Here is an 18,151-nt window from a genome sequence, read left to right as displayed (position 1 = left end):
ACCACTTTGTGGCCGAGCTGTTGTTGCTCCTAGACACTTCCATTCCACAACAATAGCACTTCCAGTTGACAGGGGTGGATCTTATCCTTCTTCTTCATTATAAAAGAAGCTGCCATTGATTTGAGAACATCTCATGCTACAAGTAGTCATGCAATCATCATGAGGACCTTCCTGTACCTCCCAGAGACAACATTATTAAACATCACTTGAAATGGAATAAGCTACAGAGCCATAGTAAAGACATTAAACATCCCTGTCAGTACAGTTGATTGGAAAGTTCATGGACGTTCATGGACAGGTGCTTCACACAACATTTGTCTCAGATCATTGATAAAGAAGGTAAGACAGAAGCCAGCAGACACTTGAAAAGACTTGCAGGATGACCTGAAAGCTACAGGAACAACATTTACATAGAGAACAATAAGATGGGCTAAACTGCAATCATCTCCAGTCCTACACCACACACAAAACCCCTCTAAAAAGGAAGCACGAAGGTGGACACAAGCATTTAGACAACTTAGAAGTCTTTCAGAACAGTGTCCTCATATTTCAGCTCGTCATGTTTGGAGACAGAATGGTTGCATTTGATCCTGAGAACACCAACTGTGAAGTATGGAGGTGGGAGCATCATGATATGAGGCTGCTTCTCTGCAAACAGTACTGGAGCATTCTGTATGGATTTTGCATTTTCTCCCTGTGTCTGTGTGGGTTTCCTCCCACAGTCCAAAGACATGCAGTCAGGCCAGTTGGACATGTTTAATTGCCCCTAGGTGTGAGTGTATGTGTGTCTGTGTGTCTGCCCTGTGATGGACTGGTGACCTGTCCAGGGTGTATTCTGCCTTCTGCCCATTGACCGCTGGGATAGGCTCCAGCTCTCCCTGTGACTCAGAAAGATAAGAAAGGGGAGAAGATGAATGCTCCAATAAGACAATGACCCTAAACATGCAGCCAAACTAAGGCAATCAAAATCAACAAGATGAGAAGATTCAAGTTACATTACCCTTTATTAATCCCACAATGGGGAAATTCACCTCTGCATTTAACCCATCTGTGCAGTGAAACACCCACATACACACTAGTGAACACACACACACACTAGGGGGCAGTGAGCTCACTTGCCCTGAGCAGTGGGCAGCCCTATCCACAGCATCCAGGGAGCAGTTTGGGGTCAGGTGCATGTTTAAGGGCACTTCAGTCATTTCCTGTCAGCTCAGGGGATCGAACTGGTGACCTTTCGGTCACAAGGCTGGTTCCCTAACCTCCAGCAAACGACTTCCCCATTTATAAAGAAAATAAAAATAACGGCACAAATAAGAAATAGGCATAAAACCTTGCATAAAAATGGAAAAATAAAGGACCAAATAAGATAGTAAGAAATAAGAAAACGAAAAATCTTAGAAATAATATTACTTAAAAAAATAGAACAGTAAAAAAATTAACATCAAATAAAATAGATGATAGATATGATAAATTAGACTTGAATCCCATTGTTACTTCATAGAGTATTTTGAAACTAGGCAGTCTATCATTGGGACTCTCGTAACCTTGGGGAACTGTAGAGTGTTTGCTCAGAGGAATGGACCAAAACTGAACCACAGTGCTGAACCACAGCTAATGACTTCATACCATAGACTTCTAGCAACTGTGATTGAACGCAGTGGCTTTTTGCTACTACTAGTGTTACTAAGTTGCAGTGAATACTTTCCTTTATCTTTTTACTGCTTTTTGTGTTGGGTTCAGATCTCACGTTCAGGTTCTCAGGGCCTGCACTTTACTTCGTATTTCCCTTCACAATTCTCTATACTTCATTCATCCTCCCTACTTTCATTACCTTGAAATTATTTTTAATCTGGCATGAGTCACACAAGTTGATGATGGAGGTCCATGAGGCTCCCGCTTGTGAGAAAATGATGCATGGTAAATAAATCAGCTAATCAATTCAGGAGAGTAATTGATATATCAGCACCACCCAGAGTGAGAACAGTGCAGTATGGCACACATATTCAGATCAAAGAACCATGGGATGTTGTTCAAAAGCGTTGTTTGATGAATACATTTGATGAAGCCAGATTAAAACTGCTGAATATTTTATTATATCAATTTACATGTACATATATTTTTAGTTCATTTATCCATGGTCTAATGACAGCTATTGTTGCTACACAGTAAGTAGTGATTGCACATTGTAAAGCAATGCACAGCACTATTGTTACCTGATTTACATTCTTCTTCTTTTTCTTCTTTTTTCTCTTAATTCACTGCCGAATTTTTGTCCGCTAACTCGTCCCGCAGTTTCCAAGATATAGACACTGTTCCAACCCTGGACATTTCGGTCTGATCAGGAATGGTTTGCTTGTATAGACCTTTTAATCCGACGTACAGTTTTCATACAATCTTCGTTAAATTACGGAATTTTTCCCATAGGAGTGAATGGGGTAAATAATTGTACGTGTATCTACTTCTGCTCAACCAAAATACTCCATTTTGAATATACAATCTCAGGGCAGACACCAGAGCACGAATCGAATGTTGTTCTGACCCGCACTCATCTGTTTGTCATTTTTTTCTCATCTCCCGTTTCTCCCTTAGAGTCCCATTCTTTTTTGCCCGTTTATTTCTTTGCCAATAATTTTTTCGCCCGACAGCCACGAAACTACATGTACTCACTCAGGGCAGGTCCTCAAACTCTACACAGCCAGACTGATCCACACTCCTCTATGTGTCATTTTTTCCATCCCTCTTTCCTCCCATAGAGTCCCACTCATTTTCACCCTCACCCAAGCCCTATTATTTCCTTTGCCCAACAGCCAACAAACTGCATGTACTTACTCAGGGCAGGCCCCCAGGCTCTAATCCACAATCATACTGACCTGCACTCCTCTATGTGTCATTTTTTTATCCCTCTTTCCTCCCATAGAGTCCCATTCATTTTCACCCTCACCCCAACCCTGTTATTTCTTTTGCCTGAAGGCCATGAAACTGCAAGCACTCACAGGTCGCCAAGCTCTAATCCACAGCCATACTGACCCTCACTCTTATATGTGTTCTTTTTTTTTCATCCCTCATTTCTTCCAGACTCCCAATAATTTTAACAACAATTAGCAACCACTTGGCAACTCCCTTAGCAACCACTGAGTATACACACCTCATGCAATAGCAACCACCTAGAAACACCTCCTACCAATAAGTCTAAGCTGCGCAGTCACTCTGCATATTATATTATTCTAGTTTAATGTTGTTATCATTAGAAATATCAGGTTTTATTTGGTACTTTGGGTCATGATTGGCCAGTACAGTCAATTTCAAACAGAATCTTCTTGGGGTCAGGTCAGTTTTGGACTCAAAATTTGGCACTGTGGGTGGGTCCTGGCTCAGACAGAAGGTTTTTTGGGTTTGGACCAAAATGTGAGGCCTAACTAAAGCTCTAATTTAAATCTATATGATTTTGCTAGCATGTTTGGCCAACACATTGGCCCAAAGTCTGCTGTAGCTGTTTGAGATCTGTTGACTGACCATAATATGATTTACATTATGCTCTTACTCAGCCAACCATTCAGTTACTGTTTGTGCCCTGGGGATAGGGGGGTCATACTGGAAGAGACCACCCCCATCAGGACAGGAGCCTTTCATCATAGGATAAAGGTCAGTCTGTATTGATTTGCAGTGACTGCTTTAAGGGGGGCAAGTGAACCCAAACCATTCAAGTAAAATGCTCCCCCACAGCATAACAGTGCCACTAGACTCCTTTACTTTAGGGGTCAAGCATTCATGCAGTTGCCATTCTCTTGGTATATGCTCCACATGCACTTGCCTACGTCTTCCAAATGTGAGGAAGAACATACCACTGCTGACCATACATAAACAAAGCAATGACAATTTATCTTTATACTGATATGTTGCAAGTATCTGAAAGCTTATTATTAAGTCTGAACACCAAAATAAAAAAGGTCAAAATAAGTTCTAAAAGCCTACAGTCTTATCAACGAAGACCCCTATAGAACAGGTTTCTCCAAAGAACCCAACAGGTACACAAGGTTTTCTCTCATAGAGAATTTATGCATTCATAATGTCATCATGGTGCTATTAAAAACATCATCTTTAGTAAGAACCCTTAAAGAACCACTGTTTTTAGCTTTGTCTGTACCTTTTGACAACCATCTCGTAGCTCTCAGCATGTCAGCGGCTGGTCTATAACACCATGAGCTCGTAGAACTGATTCATATTCATGCTGAGAGCCTCTTGTGGATTTAGGACTCAAACATCAACTTCAAAAATGCAGTCTACTGCATTTATACATCCCACATATTTTCTCCACATTCTGATGATCAGATTTCAGGTTAAATGTCTTTTTCATGTGTTTTCACTGGGACGTTTGCAGCTGGACTCAAATCAGGACTGGTCATCTCTTCATTTCCTTCACCTTAATGAGTTTATAAAGGTCTGTTTAACTCTCAGCAGATTTACACTGATCCCCTTTCATACTGACCACAGTGATGTGCTAAACATGAGACCCTGATGTCATCAATCTGAGACTACTTTCGTCATCGCAGAGCAGATATGAGCTGATTAGCCTTAATGCTTCACACATGGAGAGAGAGAGAGAGAAGGAGAGGGGAGAGTGAGAAAAAGAGAACAAGAGATAAAGAAAGAGAGAGTGAAATAAAGTTTAAGAGGAAAAGAAGAGAGTGAGAGAGAAAGAGGGAGAGAGACAGAAAGAGAGTCGAAGATATAGAGAGATTAAGAGAGAATGAGATAGAGAGAGAGGGAGAAAGGGACAAAGATAGAAAGTAAGAAAGAGAGACAAAGAGGATGAGAGTGGAGAAAGAGGGGGAGAGAAAGAGAGAGGGATGAGAGAGAAAGAAAGAAGGAGAAAGAGAGAGAGTGAAAGAAAAAGTGAGAGAAAAAGAACAGTGAGTGAGAGAGTGAGAGAGAAAGAGGGGATGAGAGTGAAAGAAAGAAGGAGAAAGAGAGTGAAAGAAAGAGTGAGAGAAAAAGAACAGCGAGCAAGAGAATGAGAAAGAAAGAAAGAAAGAAGGAGAAAGAGAGTGAAAGAAAGAGTGAGAGAAAAAGAACAGCGAGCGAGAGAGTGAGAGAGAAAGAAAGAAGGAGAATGAGAGTGAAGGAAAGAGTAAGAGAACAAGAACAGACCAAGCGAGAGAGTGAGAGAGAAAGAGAGAGAGTAAGGGTGAGTGAGACAAAGAGAATGTAAGTGGAGAGAGAGGGAGAGCAAGAGAGGGGATGAGAGAGACAAAGAAGAAGGGAGAGCAAGAGAAGAAGAAAGAGAGGAAGAAAGAGAGAGAGAGAAAGAGAGATAGAGAATGGGGAGAGACAGACAGAGAGAGAGAGAGAGAGAGAGAGAGGGAGAGAGAGAGAGAGAGCTTTAGATTGACCTTTAAAGTAGTTTTATGAACTCAATAACCTCTATATTCATAAACACAGATGAGTCACTCTGTATTAAGGATGGTTTTATAATGAATAACTGAACTATTAGCTGATCTATTTTATTCCTAGGTCTGAAATTTTAATTTCTTTCATTTTCATTTAATGAATGAAGTATTTCACTTAATAATCTTTCAGCGTGTGTAAAAAATAATTTTTAAAAAGGTCAGGTTTTGAATGTCTGAATGATGACTGGCCTGTCAGTCCACATTGAGCACAGTGTGTGCAGTTTATTGTGTTGTCTTAGAAAAGTTGACTTGATTAAAATTAAACTCTGAAAACGTGAGAAAAGTAAAAAACGAAGGCCTTGTGCTTACATATCTGTACTTATATACCAACAGGGCTGTTTTTCTTAGTTAAAAAAAGTCTCCCAAACCTACTGATTTTCGTCTGAACATCTGAAGGGTCTAAGCATCTCTTCACCTGCATGAGAATATTAAAATGAATTAAAAACACTCACACATGCATGTCACTCCAGTAGAGGTGACAATACCTCACAAAACACCTCCAGAACAACACCGTCAGTGTTCATATTGCGCAAAATAAAGAGCATCCCTCAAAGCTGAAGCAGAGATTTTCCATTGAAGTGATGGAAGCGTGATAGAAACTCTGTCAGGCCTCTGCAGTTCAATGTATCACACAGATTCAAAGTTTCTGCCAGAAAATAAAAGCCTAAATAGTTAACCCGTGTGTGGTGTTCAGGTCTGTGGGACCCATTTTTAAAGTTTACCAAAAGAAAAATTGATGCGGTTTATATTTATTTCAATCTCTGATTCCTTTCCTTCATTTTCTGTGAAGAACATATAAAACTAGAAAGGAAAAGTCTGGAACAAATGTTCAGTTGGCTTGAAAAAGCCAGCTAATTACGTTAATACGTCAAAATGGTGAAAGACTGTTGATGGTTGCTAAAAGTGTTGCTTAGATGTTGCTAAGCGGTTGCTTTGGTATCCAATGTTCATTGGATTTGGTTGCCGCCTTAAACGCACTGCCACCTTAAATTCAGTGCTACCTTAAATCTACTCCCACCTCAGATTCAGTGCTACCGTAAATGCATTTCCACCTTAAATTCACTGCCGCCTTGAATTCAGTGCTACCTTAAATGCAGTTCCACCTTAATTATTTGTGCTATTATTGTTGTGCATTAGGCTGTACGTGTGTGTGTACTGCGTATGAGTGTCTGTGTGAAAGATGTGCATTGTGACATCACTTGTGGCAGTTAGACTTGAATGTCCCGAACATTCCGCCAATTAATTTCCTATGGGAAAAAATATCGTCTTTGAACGCTAATTTTACGAAAAACGTACGTCAGATTGCTTAGAAAAGCACAAGCAACCTAATCGGGTATTGGTCCTATGATCCTGCAAAGTTTTGTGGTTCTAGCTCTAAAACTGCAGGACATAAGGCTTTTTTATTTTGGCTGTCCATAAATGAGGCATTTTACTGAAAATAATATAATTTTTTGTTATTTTTGTTCAAAATAACAAAAGTGTGCAGAAGCACGTTCTCTGTAGAGGATGTGCAACTTATTTTCCCTTAGAAAATCAACAAAACATGTCATTTGACCAGGGGTGCCCAAACTTTTGCATATGACTGTATATGGATGGATATATATGAATTTATGAGGCCTAATAGTTCCAACCTTTTAAGAAAGAGAGCGAATGAGGGTGTAGAGCAGGAGGAAGGAAACGTAGACTAAATGTTTGTCTCTAATGGGAGTTTCCCTTGTACCGATGACTCGTCACATGGAGACTGATCTGTACTGACTCACTCATCACACTTGAGTGACTGGATGACTCTCTGATGGGTTTTTATAGAAAAAGGTCAGATGGAATCAGTCCACTTCAGTTCCATTTCAGTGTACCGCAAGCTCTTTTTGGTCAAGCTTTGATAATCTAATTCAGTGGTTCTCAAAATGGTCCTCAGAGACCCCAGACAGTCCACTTTTTTTGGTTGTAGAGTTTTAGAGTCTTTGTTTTAGGTGGATCTACATTATGAAAGAAATGTAAAGACAATGAAAAATCACTTTTATACATAGAATTTTGCTTTTTTGTCATAAACGTTGCTTATTGTTTCTTTAAAGAACTGATAATTTGCTGAAGAAACTGTTACTAAGGTTACGGTTACTAAGCATGATCTGCGTTATGTATAAGAGGGAGATAAATAGGCATCAGGGCTGTCTGTGTAGTGTGGATGGAAGCTAACTGTTGAGATATGTTGCTATATAAATCAGTGTCATGGGAAGGTATTTGCTCCCCCCCTCATGATTTCTTCTATTTTTGCATATTTGCATACGGCTAACACAGCATTCTACAGTAAGAACATAATACCAACAGTGAAACATGGTGGTGGTAGTGTGATGGTGTGGGAATGCTTCGCTGCTTCTGGATCTAGGTGACTGACCCATGATCTGAACCTCGAGTGCAAGTCTACCTCTGAATGGCTTTAAAGAAACAACAACCAAAAAGTGCTGTTGTTATAAGCTAATAAAACATTTATTTGGTACAATATAGAACTTTTTTTGCTGAGATGAATCCCATTGCAGTGGCAGGACCTTATATGAGCAGTTTATGCTTGAAAGCACTCCATTGTGGCTAAATTAAAGCAATTCTGTAAAGAAGCGTGGGCCAAAGTTTCTCCACAGCAATGTGAAAGATGGATCTCCCACTTTAGGAATTGTTTGGCTGCAGTTGCTGGTCTTATTTTCCTCAGGAAATAAGGGGTGAATACTTTTTCACAGCACTATAATCACACTAGTGTTTGGGATTTATTGTTAAGTGTTGATTCTGTGATTCTGTCCGTATTCTTCACATCACGGAAATCACATGGCCCTACATATGACACTTTATTAATATTAATATATTAGTATATTAATAGTAATATACTAATATTTCACCTTATACACTGTCATTTTACCAGCAGAAATGGCTCTGTGTTATCAAACATGTTGTGAACATGCTGTCAGGGTGTGTGTCCTCTCGTCCAACCACACAGCAAAGTCCAGACACACTTACAACCACTAAGCGAGTGTGGGGGTGGGGGTGGGGGGGTGAATATTTTACTCAGATTCTCAGATGGTCACCAGCTCACGCTGTTGGAATGTAGTGTAGTGTGTGTTAATGATTGATTTCTAACAGAGATTATCCAACATCCTGGAGCATGAAGTAAACCCCCACCCTCGCCCTGATCCTCCACTCTCTCCAGCTCTTAACTGACCCTGAAGGTCATTCACTTTCCAGCATTCATCACCTGAGTTTTGAGTGGCTGAATGGCTCGTGGGGTCTTTGGACAGAAGTAGGTGACTGCTGCCACATTTGATTTGATTGGTTTGTTCAGTTGGACACTTCTGACTGGCTATTTTGGCAGCTAAACAGTTAGGCAGTGAAAAAAGGGGCATGTCAGATTTACCTGATTCTAATATGTAGATCATTTCCACAATAATAAATAATATTACATTAGCACAAATTTGGTTTACTCATGTTTGGCAATATTTCTTTTGTTGCTAGATAGCTTATGCATGCATTCAACTGAACAATAAACTGTATCACAAATTTTAGCGCAGATTTTGAGATGCTAGTAGTTTGTTGTACTGTATCTTGTATAGCATGTAAGTTAGCTAATTAGTGCAATAGCTAATCTATGATGTGTAACTTAAACTTCAGCTTGCAATTTCAGCTTTAGCTGCAGGAAAACAGTATTGCAATAAAGATTCTATCATGCAAAAACGAAACCATATATATATATATATATATATATATATATATACCTTCTCTGGGCCTGAGCTCATTAAGATGGACTGAGGTGAAGTGGAAAAGTGTCCTGTGGTCCAACGAACCAAAATTTGAAATTCCTTTTGGAAATCACGTACACCATGTCCTCCAGGCTAAAGAACAGAGGGACCATCTGGCTTGTTATCAGCGCACAGTTCAAAAGTCAACATCTGTGATGGTATACGGGTGCATTAGTGCACGAGATATGAGTGACTTGACATCTGTGAAGTCACCATTAATGTTTTGGAGCAACATATGCTGCCATCCAGATGACGTCTTTTTCAGAGAAGGCCTTGCTTATTTTAATAAAACAATGTCAAATCACATTCTGCATGTATTTTGAGTCCGGGTGCTAAACTGGCCTGTCTGAAGTCCAGACCTGCCTCCATTGAAAACATCTGGTGGATTATGAAACTACAGCAATTGGTCTCCTCAGTTCCCCAACACTTACAGATTGTTGTTAAAAGAAGAGCGGCAAACATTCCCCTGTCCCAACTTTTTTGAAACGTGTTACTGAGATCAAATTCAAAATGGCCATATATTTTTCAAAATAAAACAAAATTTAATATTTCAAAATACAAGTTTCAATATTTGATATGCTGTCTTTGAATTATTTTCAAATAAATATAGGGTTTAAATAGTTTTCACATCATTGCATTCTGTTCTTTCAATCATCCAAGATCAGAAGTGGCGAGTTCTAATAAAAATCAGCCCAACAAAACAGCCATCAACCTTGCATTAAAATTCATGACTGGTGCCTCTCTGTTCGTTGCGTAACTAACCATTTAATTGAACGTTCAAATATGTAGTTCAATTTAAATTTTCATGTAATATCAATAATGTAGATGTAATTACATAACTGTGTATTTAATTAAGTTATAAATAAAATATACATGTGTAATATTCTGAAATCTATACCAAAATGTCAGCAATAACTCTTGGCCTCCAAGGACTAATAGGTTAGCTGTGGTATCAACATTTTCCTCCTCAGTCCAGAGAATCTCTTGAATCTCCTTGAAGTGTGTTTCTGTTTTGAATATGAGCGTTCATCGATCCCTCGCTTTCTCCTGAGTGTTGATCGATGACTTGCTGAATTATCGTCTCTTACTCGTCTATTGAACCTCTCTCAGCTTCAATAAAACTCTCTCTAGTTCTTTTCTCTTCTTATTTATCTCTTGACCTCCCTCTTTTGATTCGTCTTGTTTTTTACTCTCATTCTCAAACTCATTTGCTCAAAGTAAGTCTTACTGAATGGTATTGAGTGGTTTTCTCTTTAACACTCGGCAGCTTTTTTCTGCAGGCTTTTAGCTGGTTTTACATCAGGTCCAGTTACCTTGAGCCCAAACAAATAAATTATACATTCATAAGCAAATAAATAATCAAACAAAGGTCTGATTTCACCTCCAGCTCTCTGGCAAAAGCGTTGAACTTGGGTGAGTCTTTCTGAGATTGATGTGAACTGTTTTCCGTCAGCTTCATGTATCTCAGGCATAAATATTGTTGTATCAGCTTTCTTGTTCTCTGAGATTTAGACAGTAAATGATGGAACTGACACTGTAATTTGCATCATTGTTTTTGGTCAATAATCAGTTGACTGGTCACTCTAGTCTTTTGCTTTGAGTTAACAGTTTTGAGTTCTGAACTTGCAGCCTATTGGGATGAATGGATTGTGATGAGGGGCAATGACCTCTAAAATTTGAACTTTTACAAAATATCAGTTCCACCATTTCACCCCTTTTCAAGTGAAAGTGACCCAACACAAATTCACATTGTTTGAACGATTTATTACCTATCATAGATGTCTAGCTGCAGTCCTATACTTGGAGTGGATGATTGTACTGGCCTTTGACACTCAGGACTGAATGTAATTTCACTTCCGTCATCAGATACGTCAACATTTTCAAACTGCAACTCCTGCCAGAAAATAAAAGCTTTAAAATGCCTGTTGCTGTAGGGTTGCTGCGTTGCTGTGGCTGCATCACTTTCAAACACCATGGGGTCTGAAATGGCCACACAGTCCTGGGGCCATATTACAGAAAGTAATATAAAGAAAGTAAAGTCTGAAATCTTATCTTATCTGTTTAGTTACCATGACAACTTCAGTATGGACTGAATTTAGAACAGAAGCTATTATCTTCAACTCCGGATAACTTTAACCCCTAGAGGGTCTTAACTTCTGTTTTAACTGTCTGTTTCTACTGTTTTTGCAGTGATAGGCAGCACAGTTCACTGTAACTAGTATAATGATGCGACATTTATCTACACTGAAAACGGTGCTGATTTTTTTTTTCTAACAGTGTTTTAAAACCCCAGACACTGCAGACACGATCTCCACCACCCCCTCGTATTACCTTTTTGTGTTAATGTTGATGGAAACTTATCAGATAAAATATTACAGTAATGGTGGTGAATAACGAGGAGACAGAGCTGAACATGTGTCTGTTTATTAGCAGGAATAACGTTAGCATGTTCGGCTAAAGCATTTGGGAAATGGAGACTGAAACGGAGAGCGGTGACGCTCTGATAAACAGCAGGAAGGGCTGATACAATATTATTAACTTTAAGTTTATCGCAGTTTAGTTTGACCTTTTTAACGGTAGCTAATGTTAGCTGTCTGGCTAACTAGCTGGAATACTTCATGTGTTTACGTTTCAGCTGTGCTTGTAGGGTCGGTTGCTAGGAAACAGGCATGACAGTTGATTGTCAACTTCAATCAAGGAAGTTCAGATTTCCTAACGTGAGATGAGAAAAGATGCTGTAAGAAAAGATAAATGAATAAATTAGGGTAAGATTTGCTTCTGTAATACGAATTTGTGAAAAATCTCATCTCGACCTGTCAGGTCTTAAGTTAAGACAAAAAGATAGGAAGTTTCTGTAATACAGCCCTGATCAGGAGGACAAGCTTGATTTTTTTGCAGCATTTACTCTATTTGAAGTATATTTATTGCTATTGTGATAACTTACCTCACAATATGCTTTTCAGAGTTGAGCCTGGAGACTGTCGGTACTTAAAGAACAGCACGTGTGTGAAACATTAATTAAAAGTCATTGTACTCATCATTTTCAAGAGTATTTTTAACTGAAGCACTGTTGCCCTATTGCCCACCCTTAACTCCTTAAAAACCCATGCTTATAATATACAAATGCTATTATGGATTGCAGTGCAAACTAGTTGAGTTATTCTTGGTTATAGAAGTGTGTAACAAAATTCTGGGCCCACCAACAGGCACCAGTTAAGAGGTTAATCCTTAGTCTCCATCTTTGCACTGTCAAGCAACACCATTGCTACTTTACTTTGACTGGACGTTTTACAAAGGTCAACAAACAAGGCTTTCTGCTGTGATTTTGGTTGTGTTCAGAGTTTGGTTTGCGAAGCGGTCAAAAACATTACTGGCGGTCTGTGGTTAATCTCCTACCTGCTCATGGAAATGAAATCCCGTTTGGACAGAACCGTTTTAGTTGGGTTAAAGGTTGAGTTAGAAGGATGGAATTAGAAATCTTACTGAGAACGTTGCAAAAAAAGGTGAGATGTTCTCACACTTTTAATCAGCAGCATAAGGTGTGGGAGCATCCGTTAAACACCTTCATCAAAGCATATCGTTTTCACTTTTTTTTTTTTTGCTGATGTCGTGACTTCCTGACCTATTTTGACCCCTCCTTTCAGCTTGGCACCTCATTTGCCTCCTGTTGTCATGGTAACAACCAGCATCTAGTCCTTGTGTTTGTTACCTGGGCTCAATATCCTTCAACCCACATATGAAAAAAATAGTTTATTTTACTTTTTCTTCACATCTTGTTAAGTTCTGCAATGATCTTGTGCTGCTAGGAAAATAAAGGGCTAACTTTTGCTAACTTTTAAAAGCTCTTTTATTTATTTTCTAATACGTCACCTTGCCTTAGTAAACTGGGAGGGGGGGGGGTGGGGGTTGGAAAAGTTATTTCCCATGAGTCTTTACTGACGCTATATTTGCTTGCAGAAGTTTTATATGGAACATTAGAACAGGATGTGAATTTAAACTGAAAGTTTGGATTGAAATGTGATTGCTGTCAAAACTCTGATGGCAATTTGGGCTGACACGTTTTGTGCCCCCCAACCCCCAAATGATTCTGATAAATTTTATGATTAATTTTATGATTAATTTTATGATTCTGATAAAATTAATACCCAGAAAGAAATTACAATAAATTAATTACTCTATTTATGTTTACTTGTTGTACTGCCATTCTTTTCAGGAGGCATGCATTTAGTTTCTCAAGTAAATCCGCAGTGTTGGCTCCCGAGTGGCACAACTGTCTAAGCGTTGGCCCTATCATTAGGGGACTGCGAGTTCGGGGCCCTGGTGATGCTACAGACATCCATGGCTGGGAGTCTAAGAGAGCACAATTGGCCTCGCTCTCTTTGGGTGGTAGGATGTCCCTCCTCCTCCTCCCATCATTCAGCACAGGCATCTGTTAGCTGACATAAAAGATCTGGCAGTTTGTATTCTCATCTGAGAATTCTCGTATTCTCGTCTTCAGTTGTCCAATGATGTTGTGTTAGCAGTATATAGAACAGATACGGTGGTGCTTCACAGCACCGGTGGAATCGTGTGATTGGGGAGTCCTAACTAGTGGGTGGAACTTCATACGACTAAACTGGGGAAAAAAGTTGGAAAGAAATCTGCAGGGATATTTTTCCACACATCCTAAATTCAGTCTTAGGCCTGATACTGCTTCTGAGTGGCGTGAGCGACATGGAATGTCTTGTTTTTATTTTGGCGCCAGTGTTAACTGGCCAGCCCTTCACATGGACGGCACGTGCAAAGCAGCAGAGCATCCAAGATGCTGCACTGAAGCAGCGCGGTATTAAGAGAATAGACCCAGGGCAGGTGTGCACATCACACAGCAAAATACACTAAAATAAGCCATTTTTGTAAAAAGTAATTCAAAATAATTCAATAATTCATAATATAATTCATGATGAAATACTAGGTAAACACTCCCAGTTGGTCTATTAGGCTTGAAACTTTTGCCAGAATGCTGTCGAGGATAAACAAACATACTCCGCACTTTCATAAATGATATTTTTATTGAGCAGAGTGACTGATGTGACCATCTATCCATCAGGAAAAAGAATTGTCTGTATAACTTTCTTGCTGCTCTGCCCCGCAGATCGAACACTGTATGTATGAAGGGCCAGCGCGTTTGAGCTGTAGTGCTCACACTGCCGCAGCGCTCACACCATGCAGAGGTAGCATGTGTACATTAGGCCTTAGAAGCTGGCTTAGCACTTTTTGTATCTCACGATCCGAGTAACTCCAAACACATTCAATGATGTTTAAATATATATTTCAGAACAAAACCTCATATCTCCATCTTTGTCTAGGGTTTTTTAAGTTTTTGACATAATTTGAAAATGCCTAAAGGTCTTTACATTTAATGTAAATTTCATGATGAATAGACCAAAAGAACCAGCCCAAAATGACTTGGAAACAATTCCAGTTTCATTGACTTACATTAAAAGTAAAGTATGTTTTTTGCTTCTCCTGTAAAGTTACCAATTTGGATATATGAGTTTTTTTTCATTAACTAATAATAATTAAATTAATTAAACTAAATGATTGAACATTCCATTCCATATCACTAACAAAACAATCTTAACACCACTCAAACTTTACAGCATTTTTAATGTTTTCCTATTTTTTCAGCTCACTATAAAACAGAAAAAATAAATAATAAAATAAATAATCAGTATTTTCACAAGTGTAAATTTAGGGTTTGGCATATATTCTAAATGAAGGAAGGAGAAATGCAGGATGTAATAACCGTCATATTATAATTCTTCTTCAAACCCATTGAAACCACCTTTCCTTCTCTCTTTTTTCCCTTTGCCTTTTTTCCTATGGTAAATTAATCACCCACCTGATTCTGTACACTGTCTTCCTTTAACTCTGAGCTTCAGTAGTTTTAATAACAGCTCTTACTCTGCTCTACTGCTCCATTAACATTAAACCATCTCCAACTCGTCTTTCAACACCTTTCAGCTGTCCCTCCATCTCTCCCCTTCCACCCCTCACTAATCTTTACACCCCTCCGTTTTCTCCTTTCCTGTCTGAATGATCTCTCTGTTAATCTCTTCTTCCTCCATCGTTTCTCCATCCTTCCTGTGGTCCTGCACTCCCTCTCCATTTCATCATCCTCCTCTTCTTTCATTCCACCCTTGGCCTTGGCCTCTATCAGTCCTGCTGTTCTCTTCCATTTCTCCCTCTTTTGATCCATTGTTCTTGCCTCCTCCTCCCTCCCCTGCTCTCTCTTTCTCCATCCAGAGCTGTGACGCTTCACTCCTTCATCTTCTGCTGTCTCAGTTCATCACATCGCAACATACGCTTACGAGTCGGTGTTCTGCACACAGAAATAATCCTCATCATTTCACATTCGCTTAGTGTACGCTTGTGGAAATCATTGTAAAATGTCAATTTTATCAACTTGTAAGTCTTGTATTTTTCTGTAGTGCAGTGTTGAAGAAGTGGCACTACAGATGTTAGGAGTGCTTAGAGATTGTTATTCATAATAGGTACATTTAGTGTTGCGCCAAAATGAAAATCCTTGGTCTAAACCAAAATAAAGGGGAAGATTTTATAAGAATTTTGAGAACTAAAAAAAGGACAAGAGATTAATCCTTTACAATTTCTGATTTATTACATACTAAGGTTTATTACTTAGTAACTACAGAGATTTTAATGTAAACTGGTTGAGCTATTCTTAGGTTATAGAAGTGTTCATTAACACTTTGGGCCTGCTGATGGGCCCTGCCCATTTAAGGGGTTAAAACAGTTCATATGAAATGAACTTGCTAAAATGATTACAGTGTGTGGACTACAGAATATGACATGAATTGCAGCAGCTACAAAACCAGAGAATGGCTGGTCATTGAATTGGCAGTGAATTTCATTGTTTTTTAGTTAGAATTGGCCACTTTATTAGAAACACCTACCTTGTCCTTCCACTCATTGGCCACTCTATTAGAAACACTGACCTTGTCCTTCTACTCCCTGGCCACTTTATTAGAAACATCTACCTTGTACTTCCCTTAGCTGGCCACTTTATTAGAAACACCTACCTTGTCCTTCCACTCACTGGCCACTTTATTAGAAACACCGACCTTGTCCTTCTACTCACTGGCCACTTTATTAGAAACATGTATCTTGTACTTCCACTCACTGGCCACTTTATTAGAAACACCGACCTTGTCCTTCTACTCACTGGCCACTTATTAGAAACATGTATCTTGTACTTCCACTCACTGGCTACTTTATTAGAAACACCTACCTTGTCCTTCCACTCACTGGCTACTTTATTAGAAACATCTACCTTGTACTTCCCTTAGCTGGCCACTTTATTAGAAACACCTACCTTGTCCTTCCACTCACTGGCCACTTTATTAGAAACACCGACCTTGTCCTTCTACTCACTGGCCACTTTATTAGAAACACCTACCTTGTCCTTCCACTCACTGGCCACTTTATTAGAAACACTGACCTTGTCCTTCTACTCACTGGCCACTTTATTAGAAACATGTATCTTGTACTTCCACTCACTGGCTACTTTATTAGAAACACCTACCTTGTCCTTCCACTCACTGGCCACTTTATTAGAAACACTGACCTTGTCCTTCTACTCACTGGCCACTTTATTAGAAACATGTATCTTGTCCTTCCACTCACTGGCCACTTTATTAGAAACACTGACCTTGTCCTTCTACTCACTGGCCACTTTATTAGAAACATGTATCTTGTACTCCCACTCACTGGCCACTTTATTAGAAACATCTACCTTGTACTTCCCTTAGCTGGCCACTTTATTAGAAACACCGACCTTGTCCTTCCACTCACTGGCCACTTTATTAGAAACACTGACCTTGTCCTTCTACTCACTGGCCACTTTATTAGAAACATGTATCTTGTACTTCCACTCACTGGCCACTTTATTAGAAACACCGACCTTGTCCTTCTACTCACTGGCCACTTTATTAGAAACATGTATCTTGTACTTCCACTCACTGGCTACTTTATTAGAAACACCTACCTTGTCCTTCCACTCACTGGCCACTTTATTAGAAACACTGACCTTGTACTTCCACTCACTGGCCACTTTATTAGAAACATCTACCTTGTACTTCCCTTAGCTGGCCACTTTATTAGAAACACCTACTTTGTCCTTCCACTCACTGGCCACTTTATTAGAAACACTGATCTTGTCCTTCTACTCACTGGCCACTTTATTAGAAACATGTATCTTGTACTTCCACTCACTGGCCACTTTATTAGAAACACCCATTTTGTCCTTCCACTCTCTGACCACTTTATTAGAACCACCTACCTTGTCCTTCCACTAACTGGCCACTTTATTAGAAACACCTACCTTGTACATCCACTCTCTGACCACTTTATTAGAAAAACCCACCTGTTGTTGCAGATTTGATCAGCTCCCTCTACCCCATTTATCACTGGTCAGTTTCTGACCACAGGTGTGCCATTGACCAGATGTTTTTTGAGTAGTGGGCCATTCTCTAATAGCATAGCAGTGTGTCATAGGTATGAGTATATCAGGCTCAACAGTGTTTCTGGAGTTTCCACACTCTAAAATATCCAGCCAAGAGCAGCTCAGCGGTCAGAAACTGACCATTGATGCAGGGCTAGATGATGACTAACAAAGTGTAATATATAAAGCTGATAGGCTCCAGTTCAGCGGTTTAGAAGCTGTATATTTTCAGGGTGGTGAGGCGCTTTAGCAATTTGATCTATTTCAGCACTGATCACACCAAATTCCTCAGGATAATCTGGTTACTCTAATGAAATTTGGGAGAAAACCCCTTTGACGTAAGTCACGAAAGGGATCATTTAATTGAAAGTAAATACATATGCAGCGGTGCTTTCTGGCTAGAGGAGATCCATGAGGGTTAAAGC

General features: G+C 39.4%; 1 protein-coding gene across 2 annotated transcripts in view; it reads left to right on the top strand.

Moving 5' to 3' along the window:
- Positions 1 to 18,151, top strand: part of gcgrb (glucagon receptor b) — an 84,904-nt gene that overhangs the window by 11,055 nt on the left and 55,698 nt on the right. Inside the window, exon 1 of one of the 2 annotated variants that reach the window (XM_036563733.1) lies at positions 8,536 to 8,730. The exons of the other annotated variant lie outside the window; for it this stretch is intronic. The gene's annotated coding sequence lies outside the window, so the exon portion shown is untranslated. Of the gene's footprint in view, positions 1 to 8,535; positions 8,731 to 18,151 lie in introns of those variants that run through there. 2 annotated transcript variants of the gene reach the window in all.

Source organism: Colossoma macropomum, unplaced genomic scaffold (assembly GCF_904425465.1).
Source record: "Colossoma macropomum unplaced genomic scaffold, Colossoma_macropomum, whole genome shotgun sequence".
Classification (NCBI taxonomy): Eukaryota; Metazoa; Chordata; class Actinopteri; order Characiformes; family Serrasalmidae; genus Colossoma; species Colossoma macropomum.
This window is presented reverse-complemented; position numbering and strand designations above follow the sequence as displayed.